This window comes from Bicyclus anynana, chromosome 13 (assembly GCF_947172395.1).
Source record: "Bicyclus anynana chromosome 13, ilBicAnyn1.1, whole genome shotgun sequence".
In the NCBI taxonomy this organism is placed as follows: Eukaryota; Metazoa; Arthropoda; class Insecta; order Lepidoptera; family Nymphalidae; genus Bicyclus; species Bicyclus anynana.
The window spans coordinates 17,043,577-17,064,680 of record NC_069095.1 but is presented as its reverse complement, the minus strand read 5'-3'; the positions used below and the strand labels follow the sequence as shown (position 1 = coordinate 17,064,680).

The window sequence follows — 21,104 nt, the reverse complement described above, 5'->3', positions numbered from 1 at the left end:
TTAAGCGTATAAGCGATTATGGCCTAAGCGAAGCGTTCTATACCTTTACTGAAAATCAGCCAACCGTGAAAATTGCTGTTGAAACCCCTTGCGTCTAATTATATAATCTATTAGTAGACAACACAACCGTGATCTCGCCTGCCTGTAAATCTCTTCAATAGACTTTTAGCATTCGCATTAGGTACCTATAACCATAGAATAAAGATAATACAGAATGAGTCTTTACAAGCAGCGTGGTTAAGCCGGTGAAACCTATAAAACCCCAACGTCACGCGTCTCCTTGACATCCACATAAACTAACTTTTTTATTATTTCGGTTTTTATAAATTTAATACTAACCACAATTACGTAAATTAATTAACAATAAAAATACTCCATCTTATTTCTTTAGTTTCGTGAACAGATTTCAGAATAGGTATTTAAAAACATAAGACGCCATTTTTCTTGAATAATATTGAAAGTTACTGATGCGACGCTTCGTGTTGTATTGACTCGAGAATGTATTCGGTTAGTTTCTAATTTTGTATTTGGAGCGGCTACGACACCGTCGTGGTCCGTACGCTCTATTTGCATATTATTGTATAATCTGCGCCTATCATATATTGTACGAAGATAGAATGGGTAAGCTATTCTTAAAGCATTAGGTATATAGGCAAGTACTTAATCGTAGTAAAATAAAACCGGCCAAGTGCGCTTTCGGCGACGCGCCGTGTAGGGTTCCGTAGATTAAATGGGCACTTTTAACCCTTATTTAGTGCACAAAAGTACCTACAGATAACGATACCCCACACCATGGGATAGACGATAAAAAAATCATCCTCACTTTGTAGGATGTAGGGAAGGAACCCCAACTTGTTTTTTTAATTTCCTTTTTACCACACTTTACGACATAAATATTGCTCATGCCTCTCAGCTTTCTAGTTCTAATAGACTGAATATTACCTACTGGCCTACTGACAACTTTATCTAATTAATTGACAACGGAATTTATATGCATTTTCATTCATTTTCGTGCGCCGAGTACGTTTTTAGGGTTTCGTAGTCCACAAGAAACCCATGTTTCCCCTTCTCCACTTAAGTTTTTCTCCCCGACTATACCAAAATAATCTAAGTATGAAGGATTATCCATCCAAAGGTGTGGACGGATCGAATGTCACGACAAGAATGAGCTAGGCCGCCCGAGCGGTTTACCACTACTTCCCACTTAACTCACGGAACATTTCGTACTATCTCGACTCATGACAACCGATCTATTGACGATAGATCTAATTGAAATAAATGCATTTTGACTTTGACGTTGAATAAATAGAAAAGATAATTCCGAATCATCCACATAGATCGAACTGTTTTACTTATGATCCATACCTATCGGTCTTTGACTTCCTTTGCAATGCTGAAAAGCTTTCTTGAAAATATATGTATTTTAATCTTCCGTCATTCCCAAACTGATCTTAAATTAAATAAATAAATTAAATTAATAAATTGTTGCTAATGGTCTAGGGTCCGTTAATAGAAATATATACTCTCATCTGCTATTTAATAACGATTCTAGTACCATGACTTTTATGAACGATATCTCAATAACTATGAACGATAGGTAAAAAATGTAAGAGACCTTAATTGTAGAGCGTACAAAGAGGAACAAAATAGTATCATATCAAAATTTTCGTATCTCAACGGAGAACAGAGTTATTGTAAAAAAAACTGGATTTAAATCTTTTTTAGCCGGCGGAAAATGTACATAGGGAATCGTGGTCGGGAGTTTGAAGTTAAGCTTCTTTATGCTCTCCCCACGTCATATCCAAAATTCAGCTTTCTCGGTTAATTTGTATTCCAAATAGATTTAAAAAAAAAAACACTATACTTATCAATATATATTATATATTAACAGTAGGTATTTATTATAAAAAAGTTTAATTTTTTTAACCCACTTTTTTTTAACACGTTATCTCGCTGTTACTGAAGTACCATCATGTTATAATATTTAAAAATAATGAATGTGTTACAATATTATATTATATACATATCGCCGAGTATCCATGTGTGAGTGTGAAGTTTTTAATGAACCACCGAAGTATGAGTGCAAAATTTAATTCTTGTTCAACATAGTAACAAGGTTCAAAATAATATAAAGGGATCCCGGAACGTTAATTAGACAAGTTTGTAAGTAATAAAATATTTCACTTGAAAATGAGAAATTCCATCACTTTCGAGTAATTTTATTAAACATGTTATGAAATTTTCTAATAATTACACAGGGTGCTCGGGAGCATTTCCCATAACTTCAAGGTGTTGACGAGTCCACTTATAGGAGCCGAACTGCGTAACGAATATTTTTTTAACTAAAAAATAAAAACTTTTTATGTTTTCATATAAAGTAGGTGTAACGGACGAAACAAAACACAGATAAATTCGGCGAAAATAAGCTCTTCGGGACGTATATCGTTGCAAGGGATGTTGACAGTTGGGTAATTCTTAACGAACTGGGTGTATTCAAAAATCTGTCAAAACTGACAGTTGCCCTTGAACGTTATACGTTCCGTTGTTTGCTCGGCCCGTTTATTTTATTAAATACATACAATAAGGTCGGGATTTTCTTTATAAATATAATAATAATTTGCGACGCTAACAGTAGGTAATTCAAATAATTCTTTCTATCCTATTTATCACACTAATATTATAAAGGCGAAAGTATGTGTGTATGTTTGTTCCTCCTTTACGCTGCGGCTAATAATTCTAAATATATAATTATAAAATAACTAAACTTGTAATAAAAATAATAAACAGAAAATGAAATTTATAACTAAAGACATAAGCGTCGTAGAATTCATACGAATCGATGTTCATTGGTAAAGTGCCCACAACGCTTGCAGTATCGACACGTTGTATTGCAATACTAATTCTCTGACCTAAATATAGACCAGCCTACTGGTCATGGGAGGCGTCGATTAATCGCTTTGCAATTTCTTTAAAAAGAAAGCGAGTAAGTTGCGAGCGTTCGCTACTATCTACTATACATACCTACTGTATATTCTATCTACCTACCGACTTTGCAAGAAAAATGTCATCAGCACCCCTAAACGGCTGTAAAACCTCCTCGGTGCTCAATTGAACACGGCTTTCCACTTTGCGCGCCGTAAACGCGTCTTTTGTTAACGAACCCAATGTCCCAATGTACTTTCGCTTTTATGACAACGTAAAACCAGTAGAACCAAGTAAAACTGAGGTCAAAGGTTTCAGAAAGGACAACGTATGGGCTAGGTACCTACTGTTGCGATAACAATATTATAATATAAGCCAAGTTAATACAAGATCGCTGTCAAACACGCACGATTCCTTTACCTTTATTCTAATTAAGGACTTCTAGATTGTCTTCCCATGATTAGCGACGGTTCAGGTTTAGTAATTAATTGAGGAACAATTTTTAAACCACACTCAACAAGTCAAGATTTTTCGCATGCAGCGGTATTTTCATGCCTAGTATCTGCACTTTCGATTCGCAGACGTCTTTAAATGTAAACTTTGACGATCTCCGCCAAAGGGTTACCTGGAAGCATAGTGCCTAATGATTGATTGTTTCGCATACGGTAGGTGAAACCCTGTTATTAAGCATAGCATAACCAGGTAGGCAGGCAGGTCATCTCCTCCCAAATGATAAATTTTGGCGAGGGTACCGACCTCGAGGCTTAGCCTTATGCCCGGGTAAGGCACGGGTATCTTGTTCCGCCGGTCATTTTCTTCCAGCGCCTTTTGAGGGTGAGGCCTTCTGGCCTATGGGTCGTCTCGGGTGTCAGGTCAGGTGCCCCACGCGGACTGCGACATCATCGCTGTTCTGCGCTGGGTATATAACCTGGGTCAAAAGAACAAGCGTTTTTTGTGCTAACAAAGAATAGATGTCGCATATTACAATCGTATGAGATTGAAATCAAGCGGCATAACTTATCGCCCGAATAAAATAAAAATCACCAAAAAGAAATCTTGTGAGAAAACATTGAAAAATCGTCCAATTACCAGCCAAATTGCTTCAATCTCGATCGTAAATCCTTCCAAATAGATTTCTTTAATTAGGATCTCGGGGAAAATAATCGGCTCCTATCGACGCCGGATAACGTGGCGATATATCACGTTTTTCTTAATCGATACGGTCCGTTCCGTGTCGGATTTTCGATTAATTCAAGTTGTTCGCGATAGGAATTCCACATATAGGAGTCTTGGATAGAATTTAAGAGTAGGGCTATTTGTCAGATAGTTCCTTCGGGAAGGCATATTATTGCGCTTATTTTTTCTGCCTGGCGTTTTGATGTGTCAGTTTGAAGTGTATGGTATGTCCTTGTGAAATTACAGGGACACAGTCGAAAGTTTCAGGTTTCAGGTATTTTATGGCCGAGCATGGTCTCCATAAATATTTAAAGGTGACGTTTTATACAATATAAGGTTTGCGCTTGCACTACAATTAAGCCTGGGGGAAAGCATTAATGCAGTATAATGGAGAGCACTTACCTATAGAAGATGCCTATTCACTCAGGAAAAACATCGCGAGGAAACCTTCATGCCTGGGAATTTTCTCCATTCTCTTCGTATGTGAAGTCTGCCAATCCGAATTTGGCCAGCGTGATCGACTATTAGCGTAGCCCCTCTCATCCTCATAGGAGACTCGTGCTCAAGAGTAAACCATATTTTGGGTTGTTATATTATTTATATTTTCTTTACGCCACCAGCAATATTTCACTCTAATATTTTCCTAAACTTAAGGTTGCCTGGAAGAGATCGCAATGAACTTATGAAGCGATATATTCTTATCCAGCGCCCGTTGGAATATTTTCGTACCCACAACTAATAGTATTTTTCGACTAATTGGAGGGGAACGGGATATAAGTCACATTTAAAATATACCTGCCTATGGCAAATATTCCTAAAAAAATAGTAGATTGTTATACAAGAGGCTAAAAAGATCCATTATATACGAGGTATTTTTAGGGCCCGAGACGTAAGGCGAGGGCCGCCTAAATAGAAACCGAGTTTATAATGGGTTTAGCCCCACGTGTTACACTCTGCTTTTCACAACGATTGCGAGAAAATAAAATAGTTTAGTACAATATTCAATGATTTATTTTAATTGAAAATTAAATGTACAAAGTCTACAATTTTGGATATTAAGGGAGATCCTTTTACCCGGTAACATAATTTCCGACTACTGTGAAGATGAATAATGAGTATGTGAACTAAAAATGGGAGATAAGAGTTTAGTAAACTCCTTTCGTAATAGAATCCATTCGTTGTTGATTTCTCCACTTCACTTAGGTAGGTAGGTATTTAAGTAAATGCGTCTCGACTTTGATGGTAACAGATTGAAAATTTCATCAATCTCCAAATTAGGATCACCATTCTCACTAGATAAAGACAACAATAAGAATTATTGTTGAAAAATATGTAAGTTACGGTCACAAACATACAATAAATTTCTGAAAAAAATCAAGTGTGTATTCACGCCAATAGTTTTTTAAATTCTCGCTTTTTAATTTTATTTTTTTCACATGAGAAAAAGGCAAAGGTATTACACCGTAAAGGATGTCCCATGTCTTCAAATCTCGCTCTATTCGCAACTCAATAAAAATTAAATAAAAAGATAAACGCATTCCACAGACAAGAACGCTGCATTTCATACCAATTTAAAGTTTTTTATTTATTTTTCAAAACAATCAGGGCCTTACCTATAATGATTCTATTTTCGAATAAAACCTCCTCCGTTTTATAGTAGGCTAGTACTTGGCTAGTACTCGTAACAGACAAGAATTAAAAAAACAAAATTACTTTAGCCCCTAGAGGCTGAAATGCTTGTTTAGCCCCGCTGTGGAGTGGTAATATGACAGTGTTTTTGAGCAAGAGTAGTGAAAAAGACATTTGTGAATAATGCAGGCTCATAATCCATTAGTAAAGGCACCCATAGATAAAGAGATTTTAATACCGTACGTATAATATATATGCACAGAAATTTGTTCGTAACTTTGATTTACATTTTATATTAAGGAATTGTACAGTGTGCAATATTAATTTACTCATCCCTAAAACAAAATGTTTAAGGTTCAAAATCGTCTATTGATACAACGTCGCCTTCCGTACGATTATTCACTCATTTTGTACGGAAAAGTTTACGAGGCCGTATAAGACACTTAATAAAATTATTTTGAAGCAAGGTAAGTTCAAATAAATTTTGTGCTCAGATTAAAATCGTAAAGCGACTGTCATTAAAGTTTAACGCTCCGTCTTATTGGCTTATAAATGCTTAGTACGTTAATGTAAGTAATTTTATACTTTGTGAATATTTTTATGATCATCTGTTACGAATACTTATTAAAAATGTTAAAGATTGGATTGAATGTTTGTTATGGGGCTTAACATACGCTCTGATGAGCAAAACTGTATGTCTGTGATTTAAAATGACGTCATATATCATATCGTGCACAGTCATCCAAACTTAACGTGTAGGTATACAGAATTTCAGCTCAATCGGTTGAAGATATCTACTTCAAATTTCAGTTAATAAAAACATACAGACATACATTGCAAGTAAAATAAAAACTTTTAAAAGCTCATATGCATTGTTTAATAGTACGGTAACGGGATATGCGTGAAACCGCAGGGCATTGCTAGTCTTAAAATAAACAAAAATACAAGCAGTTGTTCTCCAATTATTGTAACTTATGAAAGATGGAGTGTAGGGAGTCAAAAGTCAAAGATATTATGGAAATTCTGTATTTACATCCTATCGCTTTTTAATTTGAAAATAAAATGAATTCAAAAAGTACTATTTGAATGTCTGAGTGGAGTCTGCTCAAGCAATTATTTTTAGGGTTCCTTTGCAGTTTTTTGGTTTGTATTGATTTTTCCAATACACAATATAAATAAAGGTTATATTATGTTCTTTGTAGTAAAGTCAAAATTTATTTATTACAATAATTAGGGTTAGTTTACAAGCACTTTTGAAACGTCAAGTTATGTTATGAGTTAGGTGATAGGTAATTACTTTAAAATGAAAGTTACGAGGGTTCCAAACGCCTCTCGATAATAACTTGACAATGGCTCGATCGATTCTTCATTCATAGCCTATTTTGACTTCCCTCCTTACAGGAGAAGGGGATAAAAAGCTTAGACTCACCATGCTGCTCTAATGCGAGTTGGTGGACTTAGGGTTATACTTTTTAATCTTGTAACAACCACTATCAGACTTAACTGTTAATATCATTGACAGTTAAGCCGTAGTCATTAACAGTTAACATGATCTGACAGACGAGACAGACCAACTTTGGGCTGGAAATTTATACAGATTTTTTTAGAAGAAACTTAAGCATAACATTATACTGCTTGAGCCAAGACTCAAATTCTGAAGACACAGCTCACCACTGAACCAACGAGATACATCAAACAATACCACTTTTCTCGTTAAATACTACGGTGGATACGGAAGAGCAACTGTTGAGTTTCTTGCCGGTATCTTCTCAGCAGAACCTGCCTTCCGAACCGGTGGTAGGTAATCTTTACAAATAGTCAACTGACGTGTCAAAAGTGCTTGTAAATTGAGCCTACTTGAAATAAATGAATTTTGATTTTGATTTTGAACCTACAGAGCACAAGTCAGTCTCGCGCTTGGCAGTTGTTTTGTTTTTTATTGTAGAGCTATTCATAAACAATTACAGGCGGGTAGCTCCATCAGTTGCGAGCCAGTGAAGCACAAGATATTACTCACACTTCATTGATTGACACGAGCCAAATGAGTTGTTCGGGTTACGAGAGTTTTTTAAACGATATCCTTGTTAGAATTATCGATCCATCACTCGTTATAGAAATACTAGCTGACGCCGCGCGGTTTTACCCGCATGGTTCCCGTTCCCGTAGGAAAACGGGGATAATATATAGCCTATAGCCTTCCTCGATAAATAGGCTATCTAACACTGAAAGAATTTTTCAAATGGGACCGATAGTTCCTGAGAGTTCAATCAAAGAAACAAACAAACTCTTCAGCTTTATATATTATTATAGATTAGTATATATGGGGACTTAGACCCACAACGCTGCTTTAATGTGGGTTGGAGGGTGATAATGACTGTTTAACGATCGCTATCAGATGTTATTAATAATAATGAGGCACGGGGATGTAACACCAACAACTTCGTAAAACTGTACTTACCTAAGTACATAGGAGTAATACTGAATTTAAAAGTCAGGGTTTAAACTTAGAACGACGTTTAGAGACGTGATAGCCCAGTGGATAACTAAAAGGCTAAACATGCGAATCGATGTTCATTGGTTTGCCCAGAAGGCTGGCAGTATTGCCACGTTGTATGGCAATACTGATTCTCTGACCTAAATATAGGTTAGCCTTCTGGCCACGATGACGTCCTCTTTTTAACCCGGGACGCAAAAAGAGATTCCCCCCGGTGACGCCGTAGTGATTCCTATCTATCTATGCTATCGGCACCTACTCAGACAGAAAAAAAAAGCAAAAAGAGGGTATTTATAAGTTTGACGTGTGTGTCTGTCTGTATGTCTGTCAGTCTGTCTGTGACACCATAGCTCCCGAACGGAAGACGCGATTTCAATTTAGTTTTTTTTGTATTAAAGGTGACTTACGGGCGAGTGTTCTTAGACATGTTTGATGAAAATCGGTTGAGCCGTTTAAAAGTTGTGGGGGTGAAAGTGGGGAAGATCAACCAAATGTCTGCAATTAAACTCGAATGGGGTCTCAAATGAAAGCACACTGAATGAAAAAGAATATTGATAACTTGATCGAGAGTGTATTTAATACATGAAAAAGTTCCCGTATGTTTAAAAAAATATTATGCTAAGCGCTAGATCAACGAAGCACTAGACCAGATAAACTACCAGATAAAAAATAAACATTATTTAAACTGAAATAGTTTTCATATTTTCCACTAGTTTTTCGTATCTCGGCTAAAAGTGCATTACGTACATTTAGTTTTCCGGTGTGAAGTGAAACTTTTACTGAAATTATGCGAAAACTCGCGTATTTCTACCCTAATTTGAGTACCTACTAGCTGAAATTTTAATATGAAAACCACATTTTGCGTTTTTCAAAAAAGAATTGTATTGCATTTTTCTCCTAAACTATGAATTTTACATTAAGGTTTATTTGATAACAAATGTAGAGGACATTCTCATCTTTTAAATCCTAGATTTCTTGTAGTATATAGTTAAAATATTCAAATTTGTTATTGTCAATGTAAGGAAATAGTGTTATTTTTATTTTTTATTTATTTTTAAATGCTATTGCAACTTTGTCTATCAACTACCACCACAACCATTGTCTCTGTTGCTCTTTACACCGTTCGCCAAAGTTCGCCAAAGTCACAGACTGTACACACGTGATCACTTTCACGGTAGGAGTATTGAGACTTCCAGCTGAAGAATCTACTGTACTTCGTGGTTGACTTCATGAGGTCTGCAATAGTGGCTGCCAACTCCATGGGTGTGGTGTCTCGGGCGTTGAGGTACGATCCTGGTGGAAGGAACCTGCGAGATGCACGAAGTTATTTAAAATAGATTGTTATTGCAAAGTTTAATAGACACGATGGTTTTAGTCCATCGTTATCAACCCACATTCAATTCAATTCAATTCAATTTATTTATTTGCAATTGTATAGTTAGGTACATTAGCTGGTATACAATAAATGTTGAAGTAGATGCATTATACAATTCGCCATATACTGGCATGCAAATTTCTTAAAACACTACACACAAAATAAAAACACTACAGACAATATAAGTATAATAAAATTTAAATTAGTTTTTAACAATATCTTATGCGCAGTATTTATATAATTCCAAATGTCTTATTCTCTAAAGTGTCAATGAATTATGTCAAAGTTATTAAAAAATGTCAATTAAATAATCTTTTATAGAATAGTAACATTTCTTGAGCAATAATTCTTTGATTTTATTCTTAAATACGGCAGCACTCAAGTTTCTGTCGGCTAACGCTGGAGGCAGTTTATTGTACAATTTAGGTGCCATGTGAAATATGCTATTATTATATAATGATGTTTTATGCCATGTATAACAGATTTTATTTTTCCTACGTTCACTATCTGAATATTGAAACAATTGACTGTTCGTTTTCATAAAAACTAGTACCTCATAAATATATAGGCATGGGCAAGTCATAATTTTAAATTTTTCAAAATATGGTTTACATGAAACTGTAGGACTTAAATGACAAATGGATCTAATACACTTCTTTTGTGCCTTGAAAACTTTATCACGGTCAAATGAATTTCCCCAGAATATGATACCGTAGCGTATATTTGCTGTAACATATGCATTAAAAGCAATTAAAACAGCTGACTGATTCACTACTTTTGAGAGCATATACAGAGCAAAGGAAAATCTATTTAATTTTGTACACAAGTCTTCAATATGGGTTCTCCAATTCAAGCAGTCATCTATATAAAGACCTAAAAACTTTGTGCTTGTAGTCTCTGCTATATTTTCCCCCAAGTAATTTATATTCAATGTCAATTTATTATATTTATTTCCAAATGTCATTATTTTAGTCTTGTCAAGATTTATAATTAGATTATTTACTGTCAACCAATGAATAATATTTATAATTGTATTATTTATGTCATTTTCAAATGAATCTTTAGAGTCACCTACAAAAACAACTGTACTGTCATCAGCGAATAAGAATGTTTGATAGTTAGCAACAGATGGTAAGTCGTTTATGTAAGTTATAAATAGCAGTGGCCCGAGTATACTCCCTTGTGGAACTCCATATGACACAGTTTTTTGGTCTGATATATATTTTGTTTCTATATGGTCAGTTATATTAGTTATTTCAGTCATCTGTTTCCTACCCGATAAATATGAATTTACGAGTTTTAAAGCATTCCCTCTAATACCATATCTACTTAGTTTATCTATCATTATAGAGTGGTCCACATAATCAAACGCCTTGGTGAGATCCATAAAAAGAGCACACACGTTTTTCCTTTTATCCACGTTGTCCATGACTTCCTTTAAAAATTTGTATATAGCTAAATTTATTGATTTATTCTTCCTGAAACCCATTTGCTGTTCCGTGAAAATGCCATTTTTTTCAAAATATTCGTTTAAGTTATTGTACATATATTTTTCAATTATTTTAGAGAATATAGGTATAAGTGAGATTGGACGGTAACAGTCCATTTCTTCTCTATTTTGTTTTTTAAAGATTGGTTTTACAACAGAGATTTTTAACTTTTCTGGAAAAACGCCACATTCAGCACAAAGATTTGTAATATGGCTTAAAACGGGCGATATTATATTTGACACCGTTTTAATGACTTTTGTACTAATTTCATCATACCCGCAACTGTATGTGTTCTTTAATAGTTTTATAATATTATATATTTCTATGGGTGATGTAGGTTTCATAAAAATTGAGTTCGATTTATTCCATACAATACATGTTTTTGGCATATTTAAATTTATATTTTTATGTTTAAGGAAATGTTCATTAAACTCTTGTGCTATTTCTCTGGGATTACTAATTATTAAATTACCTTTTTTAATCTTAATTACTTTATCGTCATAAGCTTTAGCCTTATAATCATTAATAATGGCCCACGTAGCCTTCGACTTATTCTGTGAGTTTTTTATTTTATAGTTATTTTGTGATTTTTGCGTCATTTTAATTATATGTTTGACTCTTTTGCCATATATTTTATATTTTTGCTTATTATCATAATTCGGTTTTTTCCTGTACTGCCATAACAATTCACGCTTTCTTTTGCAACACCTCCTTATGCCTTTTGACATCCATTTTGGTTTTTTATTTAAATCTCTTTTTATTTTAATATATGGAAAGCATAGTACATAAAAAAGGTGAAACAATTCAAAGAAAATATTAAATGCTTCGTTCGGTTCTGAAGTTTCATAAATGTCTGAAAATGTGAGATTAGTCATGCATTCTTTAAACTTAGTTAAATTTTCATCACAAAGGTCCCGTCTCATAGCATACCAATGGGTCAAGCGAGCAAATTTTTTAACACCAAATTTAAATATTTGCGCAGTATGATCAGATAATGCAAATTCTTCAACACTACAACTAGAATTACGTATGTTACTCATGAAATTATCTAAGCATGTGCCACTAACCAATCGCGTTGGTTGTTTTAGAGCTAATTTTAAATTGAAACCATCCAAGAATTCTTTAAGTTTATGTGTATTGTTATTATTTTTTAACACATCGATATTAATATCGCCACATACTATAATTTTCCTTTTACAAAAGGTGTACTTTATAAGCAAATTGTAAAATATTTTAAAAAATGTCTCTAATGTAAGTTGATTATATTTAGGTCGTCTATAAATACAAATTATTACAGTATTCTGCTCAATCAAATGTACACCGCTACATTCAATAATACCCGCTATACTCAAACTGCTAACGTAAGTCAATTCTTTAAACTTAAGATAATTTCGTAGTAATATGACTGAACCACCACTTCTATTATTACGAAAGTATGCTGAGGCGAGGTTAAAATTAGGAATTTTCAAAAGCTTACAATCATCTTTAATTAAATTATGTTCCGTTATACATAGCACATCTATAACAATGTTTCGCTTATTCAATTCATGCAGGTGTACCGTTAATAATTCTGATTTGCTTAACAGTCCATTAATATTCTGATGTAGTATACATAGCTCATGAGAGACGAAAAAAATTATTATCCTCTCCACTATTCCTACTATCACTGCTGTTACGTTTCTCACTAATATTTATATTATTATCAATATTACCATTTTCACTGATTTTTATTTCATTGTAGGTATCATTATTATATGTAGACGTGGATGCTGATAATATATTATGTTGTATATAATCTGTTTGTGTCTCCTTGTTTTCGGTTTGTATGAGATTACCATTTGAAAATTTTATTTGTTTACTATAATTACTTATTTTATTCTGATATTCAAGCCGTAAAACATCTTTTAGCAAGTTTTGGCATAGATTATAGATATTTCGTTTTCGTTTACCATAATATTTATTATAATTCATGTTAGTAAACGTAACATTTTGGAACTTTCCACTCATAAACCTTAAATCATAATTTAACTTTTTTTCATTTAATGCTCTATTGTAGGGGATTTCACTTACAAGAATATTTGTGTGGGGGTTATTGTAAAAGAATTGATTTAGGCTTAGTTGGAATTCATAGGGGTCAGTATCATTGGTACCTCCAATTATAATTATTAAGTCATTTTTGTTTAATTCTTTTAGCAATGATGCTTCTGAGCTAATAATATCTGTCATTTTTGCGTTAGATTTAGAGAAACATGTTACTACGTATCCTGTCCCAGCTAAATTTTGCATTATTTTTTGTACACCTCTACCTTGTTGATCTGCAAGTATTACGATTCTTTTTGTCATAGCAGGGCTCGTTGGTTCAACACGTTTGTTGGTTGTTAACACGGCTTTTTTAAATATTTGTTTAGGATTAGGTTCCAGCTCTTCTAGTATTTCTGCATTATTAAGAGTTTCATTAGTTGCCTGTGTTTTTTGATTGAGTACTATTTCAGGTATGAGCACATTATTTCTATTCAATTTGAGTTCCTCAGTTCTTAAAAATGATAGATTCATTGGTGTGTTGTCAGCACTTAAATATTTTTTATATTTATTTCTTTTTATTTTTGGGGTTGTCTGTACATTTTGTTGTTCAATATTACATTTTTTATATAATTGTATAATTTTATTGCATTTTTCTACCTCAGTCATCAGTTGTCTGTTCTCGTATTTTAAGTTTCCGATTTCTTGATGCGCACTTTGCAGCTCCTTTGTCAATTCTTCTATTTTTTCATGTAAGCAAGTAAGTGTTTCGTCCAGGGATGTATCAGGAAGGCTCAAATAAGTATCATCCATCAGTGTCATGTTTACAGGTTTGCGTATAGGTTTTCGTAAAGTTATATTGTCGTTTTCCATATCGTATACAAACCGAGTAGAAGATAATAATAATAGAAAGAAAAAAAAAAAAAAAAAAAAAAAAAAAAAAAAATTGGAGGATTTGAACCAGCAACTTGTTTCAGTGCACGTTTATTCGTTTCTCGGCTTCACTTCCAATTAAGCTACCAAGGTCACATACATTTAAACCAAATTAAGAGTCCTATTAAATTTTCCTTGAAATAAGTACTTAATTGCTTATGATGTACTGATTTGTTTTTTCCTTCTTCCCTTTATATCTCTTCTCCTCTATTGTCTCAAAATTTTGGAAAAAAAAAAAAAAAAAAATTTGTTTCACTACACTTCGCCAAGATTCAAACCTGGTCATCGTAATTTTGTACTCGTACGTATTCTGAATGTTCGCACCACTACGCCAAATCGTGTATCATACTGGTTGTTGGCACAATTCTTTTCCCTGCACACCCTCGAAATTGTTAATTAACAGATTATGAATTATGATTCACTTTTGTCGTTGTTGTTATAACATTTAGCATTTGTAAACATAGTTTTTATGTAATTTTCTAGTGAATTAGATATTCATATAAATATTATTTACACTTCGTGCATTAAATTGTGGTATTTCAATTGGTTAGAACTGGTGTTTGTTTACATTATACACTTTTAACTGATGTCACACAAGAACACGAAAAATTATGTTTCCCGTTGATTAACTGTTTTGTAAACGTTTTCACTGGTGGGTCACATTACACTGGAACTTTTTATCACATCGACAAGTGGTATTATGCGTTCTTGAAAATTTAAAAGATTTTTTTGCACGGAGCCGCTGTTTACGTGCGCACTGCAGCGCCCTCCTCCAATTCAGCTCACTGCAGAGCTCAAGTCTCCTCTCATAATGAGAGTGGTTAGGCTAATAGTCCACCACGCTGGTCCAATGCGGATTGGCAGACTTGACACACGCAGAGAATTAAGATTCTCTGGTATGCAGGTTTCCTCACGATGTTTTCCTTCACCGTTTGAGACACGCGATATTTAATTTCTTAAAATGCACACAACTGAAAAGTTGGAGATGCATGATGATGATGCATGCAACGGTCGTCTGATGGTTTATAATACTTAATGTAAAAAAGCGATGATGATGATGATGATGAAACAAAAATTCTTACCTACTTTCGATTTGAATGGAATAGGAACTTTGAACATATAAATCTTACAATATATCATCAGTATTGAAGTCCTGGATCCCTATCAACTCGAGTAATGTGGTGAAAAAACATCAAAAGAACATAGACCTGAAATACAACAATATATAAGATATATATAAGAAAAACAAATATATTTACATACGTACCTAGAATAATCGGCTCCGCCAAAAACGATAGGCACAACGTCATGCTGCATCGCCGTTAGAAGCTTCTCGGTGACATAATCTACCGAGAAAGAATTCTCAAAGGAGAGATAAAAGAAATAATCTCTATCTAATATTGTACTGCATCTTTTATCTTTCAAGGGACACGTGAGTGACCCGCAATTTCCATACACATCTACATTTAAATTATATGTTTCTAATGCTTTCTGCAATTTATTGACATATTGACGACGTTTGTTTCTACTTTTACAATTCGAGACAAACCACGCCACTGCTTTCGTTTTATTCTTCAGTCTCATAGCTAAATCTTTGCCAACTTTACCGCCTACAATCCAGCCCATCTCCACCTTAGGTCCAATAACTACGCCTTTGGTGTTTTCAATTTGTATATACGGCATGAGTATATCTGAATCGAGTCTATAAGTAGCTGTTACGTTGAAAAAATCATCATACATATCTTCGCATACAGGTATGTTATCAGCTGATTCCATATTGCAATAAACGTACTTTTGCCGTGGCGAACGATTCTTTGGAAGATCTGATTTAGTTAGCCCCCCAATATTTCGTCCATTGAAGAATATATAATCAAGCTGTGTTACATCGCCGTTGAAATAATTCCTGTCAGTCGTAAAGTAGCAATTTATCACCGAGCAGTTCTTGTCTACGAAAGCTTTTTGGCCATTCCCGAAAAAGTAGAATGGCGCAAAATCATATCGAGTCCATAGAAGAATGGATTTTACACCGCTAGGTAGTTTGTACACCTTTCTGTATATTTCCGCGTATCTGTAATCACGATTGACATTAATTATAACTTCGTGTATCAAGATTTCGCTAACGAAAGTTAGGTTATAATTTCTACTAACTGAATCCACATCATAGAAATCGTCAGACTGATATACGTGATGAGAAGGAGGAATTGCATCGATTGCATGTATTTCGAGTACATTTCTAAGCGCCTACGTATTTGAATGCATCGAGACATCTTTCACGCCGGTCATGATTGGACTATTTGACCTTGTATGCTGTTTTATATAAGTATTCATACCATCTGAAACAAAAGGTAGAAGAAGAGTTTGTTTCTTTGTTTGAACGCGCTAATCTCAAGAACTACTGGTCCGATTTGAAAAATTCTTTCAGCGTTAGATAGCCCACTTATCGAAGAAGGTTATAGGCTATATATTATCCCCGTATTCTTACGGGAACGGGCACCCGGGTGAAACCGCGCGGCGTCAGAGAACATACTTGAAACCAAATCACAGAAAACATACGTACAAGACCAAATGCAAATTCACCCTCTACTTTAGGAGCTTACTTTCTTGCTTCTAATAAAATAATTATTCTTTAGTTCTTGTAATACGTCCAAGAACCAAATAGTAAATCCAAGAACTTTCGATGCTTGATTGATTTGATGACACTTGAACTTGACTTAACAGAATTTCCATCTGACGTATAGATTAAGAACTTCTTATACATAGACAAACTAAAACGGCATTTTTTTTTCTATACCTACTAATATTATGAAGAGTAAAACAAAACATGTGAGCAGAATTAGTAGAACTCCGCAATATCTGTTGCTAGCTTGGGAATACGGGGATAAAAATACAGCTTTTGTTCATCAGCGATGATGAAATTCTAATGGTGAAAGAATGTTCCATATCGGTTCAGTAGTTTCAAAGCCTATTCATTCCAAACAAACAATCAAATCTGTCCTCTTTGTAACACTAGCAGATAATATTAAACAAATGTTTCTTAGCAAAAAATACGATTTTTAAAAACATTTTTTAAACTAATGCATTCTAGCTAGTTAGTAAGACCCGTGTTTGTTAATGAAGTTATGTCTTAAGTAATGAAAAAATATGTTCCAGTACAGTTAGTGCTTAGTACACTTATACCGTTGTTATAAATTGTTGTTACTTACGTTTGTATTAGTTAAGTCACAAGAGGAAGCGATTTGTCATCATCAGACTATTTTTTCGGCCTAGACCTGCCTTCCTAAATCGCTATCGCTTCTGCTATAGCAGAAGCGATAGCGATTTAAAACCCACCACGCAACGCATTTGTGTGTTTATAATGTTTGACTACTTAACGATCGCCATTAGATATCATGTTAGAAAGGGGGATCAATCAGATAGAAAATTATTATTTTAGCTAGTTGTTACATAACCTACATTTTGTTTACTTTGTTAACAAGTGCTTGTATGTAAAGATAAAAACAGCAATAAAGGCATTTATTTTATTTTATTTATTTATTTTATTTGATATTGGGGTCCCAAGATGCTTGAATGGCGACCAGAAAGCGCCGTGATGATCGACTCCTCTACTACGAGTATACTGCAGACCGATTCGATGTGCACTGTTTACCAACAACCAAATTAGAAATTAAAGTGAAAACGCACGCCATTTCTTAACTTATTTATTTTAAAATATGTATTGTTCGAATATCGTTATTTAAAGTATACTATAACTACTAGCGGAAGCCCGCGACTTTGTGAGAAACTGAATTCTACGCGGAAGAAGTCGCGGGCTTCCGCTAGTCTGCTATATATTATCCCCGTATTCCCACACGAATAGGATGTATGCGGGTGAAACCGCGGGGCATCTATAGCTTGGCAAATTCGTTCGTAACACTCCCGATGGTCCGCGCGGGCCGGGAGGAGGGTAGCTATGCGATCTCACACTTGCGCAGTCCTTTCCCCCCGTCGTCCGCATATCACGGGAGTGTCATGAACGAACTTGCCAAGCTATAATAGCATGATCATAACACGCTCAAAGCTTACACTTGTACCACAAGCTCATTGCAATACAACCCAACACTCGCCACTGCAATATATTACGACATCGTAAACTAGACTCGCTTGTTCTCATAGTTGCAAGTATTATTTCCTCAGCGAAATAAACTGGAACTATGTTGCGTTTTTGTTTAAAATTGTATTAAGTCCCTTGAGGAATATTATATGTAGAAGAAACAATGTTAGTAAGGTTTTTCACACGCTAATAAAACTCTTTCTATGTATACTTTGGTAACCATAACTAGACCCTGTGAAGGTCAGTCCTTCGTAATTTTACACATATATATCAATGTAAACTTTCAACCCATATTCACCACGTTAGAGGTTGAGTTTAAAAAAATCTTGAATCACATTATACTTCGTACTTTTTTCATGATTTAAGAACAAAGTTTTAAAACTGTAACTCTAAAAATGAAAGACTTTCCATACAAACTTTCAACCCCTTCGAAATTTTTGAATTTCGATCATGTGGGTACTTTCGTCACCGATTTTGAGGGTATATTCGAACAAACTGCTTAACCGCGCTCATGCTGTGAGCGTCAGCCATTGAATAATATTTGGTTTGCCTGCGATAAAACCACCACGAAACCTACTTATATCCAGTGAATTTTGTCACCTTTTTAAATTAATGGAACTGCATTAGTGAAATAGACAATAACTGTGTGTACCTAAAACCTGCCCTAGAGGAAACATTCGTACTATTCGCATCAGAATCTACTATATACCTCATCGTCATCATTATCAACCCACATTCGGCTCACTTCTGAGCTCGAGTCTCCTCTCAAAATGAGAGGGGTTAGGCCAATAGTCCACCACGCTGGCCCAATGTGGATTGGCAGACTTTACACACGCAGAGAACTAAGAAAATTCTCTGGTATGCAGGTTTCCTCACGATGTTTTCCTTCACCGTTTGATACACGTGATATTTAATTTCTTAAAATGCACACAACTGAAAAGTTGGAGGTGCGTGCCCCGGACCGGATTGGAACCCACACCCTTCGGAATCCATTCCTCCGGAATCAGAGGCAGAGGTCATATCCACTAGGCTATCACGGCGTTATATATATGAGAGGAATCTCCCCTACATTGACCTTTAGATTGGAGATCATTCCAGTATTCTTCCTCTGTATTTTTCGAAATCGGTATTGGAAAACTGGAAGTCAGAGTTGGTTCCAATAGGTCAATTTATCAGCGTACAAAATTGTGCTCAGAAAAAAAATATAATAATACGAAACAAGTGGGTAGGTCGTAAAAAACGGAGACAAAATGAAATAGGTTCCTTTCAGTGTTCTATCCATTTTAGTGTTGATTGGATCCCATACTTTATCCTCACGAGTTATCTGAAGGATTCCTTTGGATAATCTTACTCGTATATATTTTTTTGCTGCCCGTGGGTCTAAATATTTAGCAGATCATGAGGTCATGAGGGTTTTAGTCTTGGGACTAAAACTAAGACTAAAACCCATGACCTCATGATCTGCTCCGTCTCATGAACGTCTCCGACACTAGCTATTCATTATTCGTCAAGGGTTTTCAACGTTCAAAATTTGGTAATTCTCGACCGATGTAACAATTTAACTGAGAGTATAACTTAAAGAACTAAAAATGGGTACGACATTAATCAATCAGGCGGTGATCGAAACCAAGTCCACTCATACTAGAGTCCGTCCCCTTAACCGTAAAGCTATTAAGGGTACACTAGAAAAAAGCGTGGCAACCCTAAGCCCTAAGGAAATTAAAGATTCTATCCGTCGAAGAACTTAATCCCTCTGTAATAGTAAGCCGGAAAATTGCAAATTAAACTCCGTGTCTATTAATGCAGAATATATTTAACCGTCTATATGTTAAGGTCGATATTTAAATGGCAATATGGTACGGTGGAAGATAAAAACGCTGATTCGACAGGTCTAGATGGTTTCAATTAATTAGGGATGCCTGTGTTGACGTTGTCGATAAGTTTGCGTGGTTTTTGATTACTATAAAATGGAATATGAAAGGCAACATTGTGAAAAAACAGCTAAACACGAGTCGAATTCACGTAACAGAGTTCTGTGCTTCAAATGTATGTTCTTACATTGCTAAAGCTTATAAAATATTAAAAATGAAAAAGAAAATAATATTTAAAAAGTAAAATCGTTTAAAAGAGTAATGGTTTTCAAATCACTTTGTGTTTGTAAACGATGAAAATTTATTAAAATTTTTAGGGTTAACCGTAACATAAAGGAAAATATGGTACCCTATTACAATCACTTTGTTGTTCATCTTTAAGTCAAGGTCCTTTTAATCCTAAAAATGTCAATCAATCATAAATAAAAGATTGATAGACGTCTAAAAGACGAATTGATAACCTTTTTTTCAAAAAATATTTTCCATATTTATTTTAAATGTGATCTTTTTGCTTCAATCGAGGGTCGAACCCGTGACAACTCAGTATTCAATCCGACCCTTCAATCGTTGATCTAGTAAGGCTTATATTATCAAAGACAGATACGTATTTAAGTTTTCCAAATACAAATATTCGACTTGTATTATATCAGAACTTTGCCTTCCTCCTTTTTCAAACCCATTCTTTCTTGCAAACAGTTTGCTTATCAAAAAAGGTTTAGCTTAAACAAATATTTATTCTTCATTGCTAACACAATATATTCCACACCTACTATGAGCTTACATCCCTTGGCCACTACCAGTTGTTTTCGATAACACAAAGTCTAAATTCTCGGAGCCTCATGATTAAAATAATCTATACTAATATTATAAAGCTGAAGAGTTTGTTTGATTAAATGCGCTAATCTCAGGAAGTATTAGTTCGATTTGAAAAATTCTTTCAGTGTTAGATAGCCCATTTATCGAGGAAGGCTATAAGCTATTATCCCCGTACTCCTACGGGAACGGGAACCTCGTGGGTGAAACCGCGCGGCGTTATCTAGTATGCTATACGCAGAATTAATGTATTAGTGAACCGACGCCCCACGGTTTTCACACGCGTAGTTCC

At 34.7% G+C, this 21,104-nt stretch overlaps 1 pseudogene; it reads right to left on the bottom strand.

The window, feature by feature from the left end:
• Positions 1 to 9,335: 9,335 nt before the first annotated feature.
• LOC112058122 (alpha-(1,3)-fucosyltransferase C-like) lies at positions 9,336 to 16,269 on the bottom strand (annotated as a pseudogene).
• Positions 16,270 to 21,104: the final 4,835 nt, after the last annotated feature.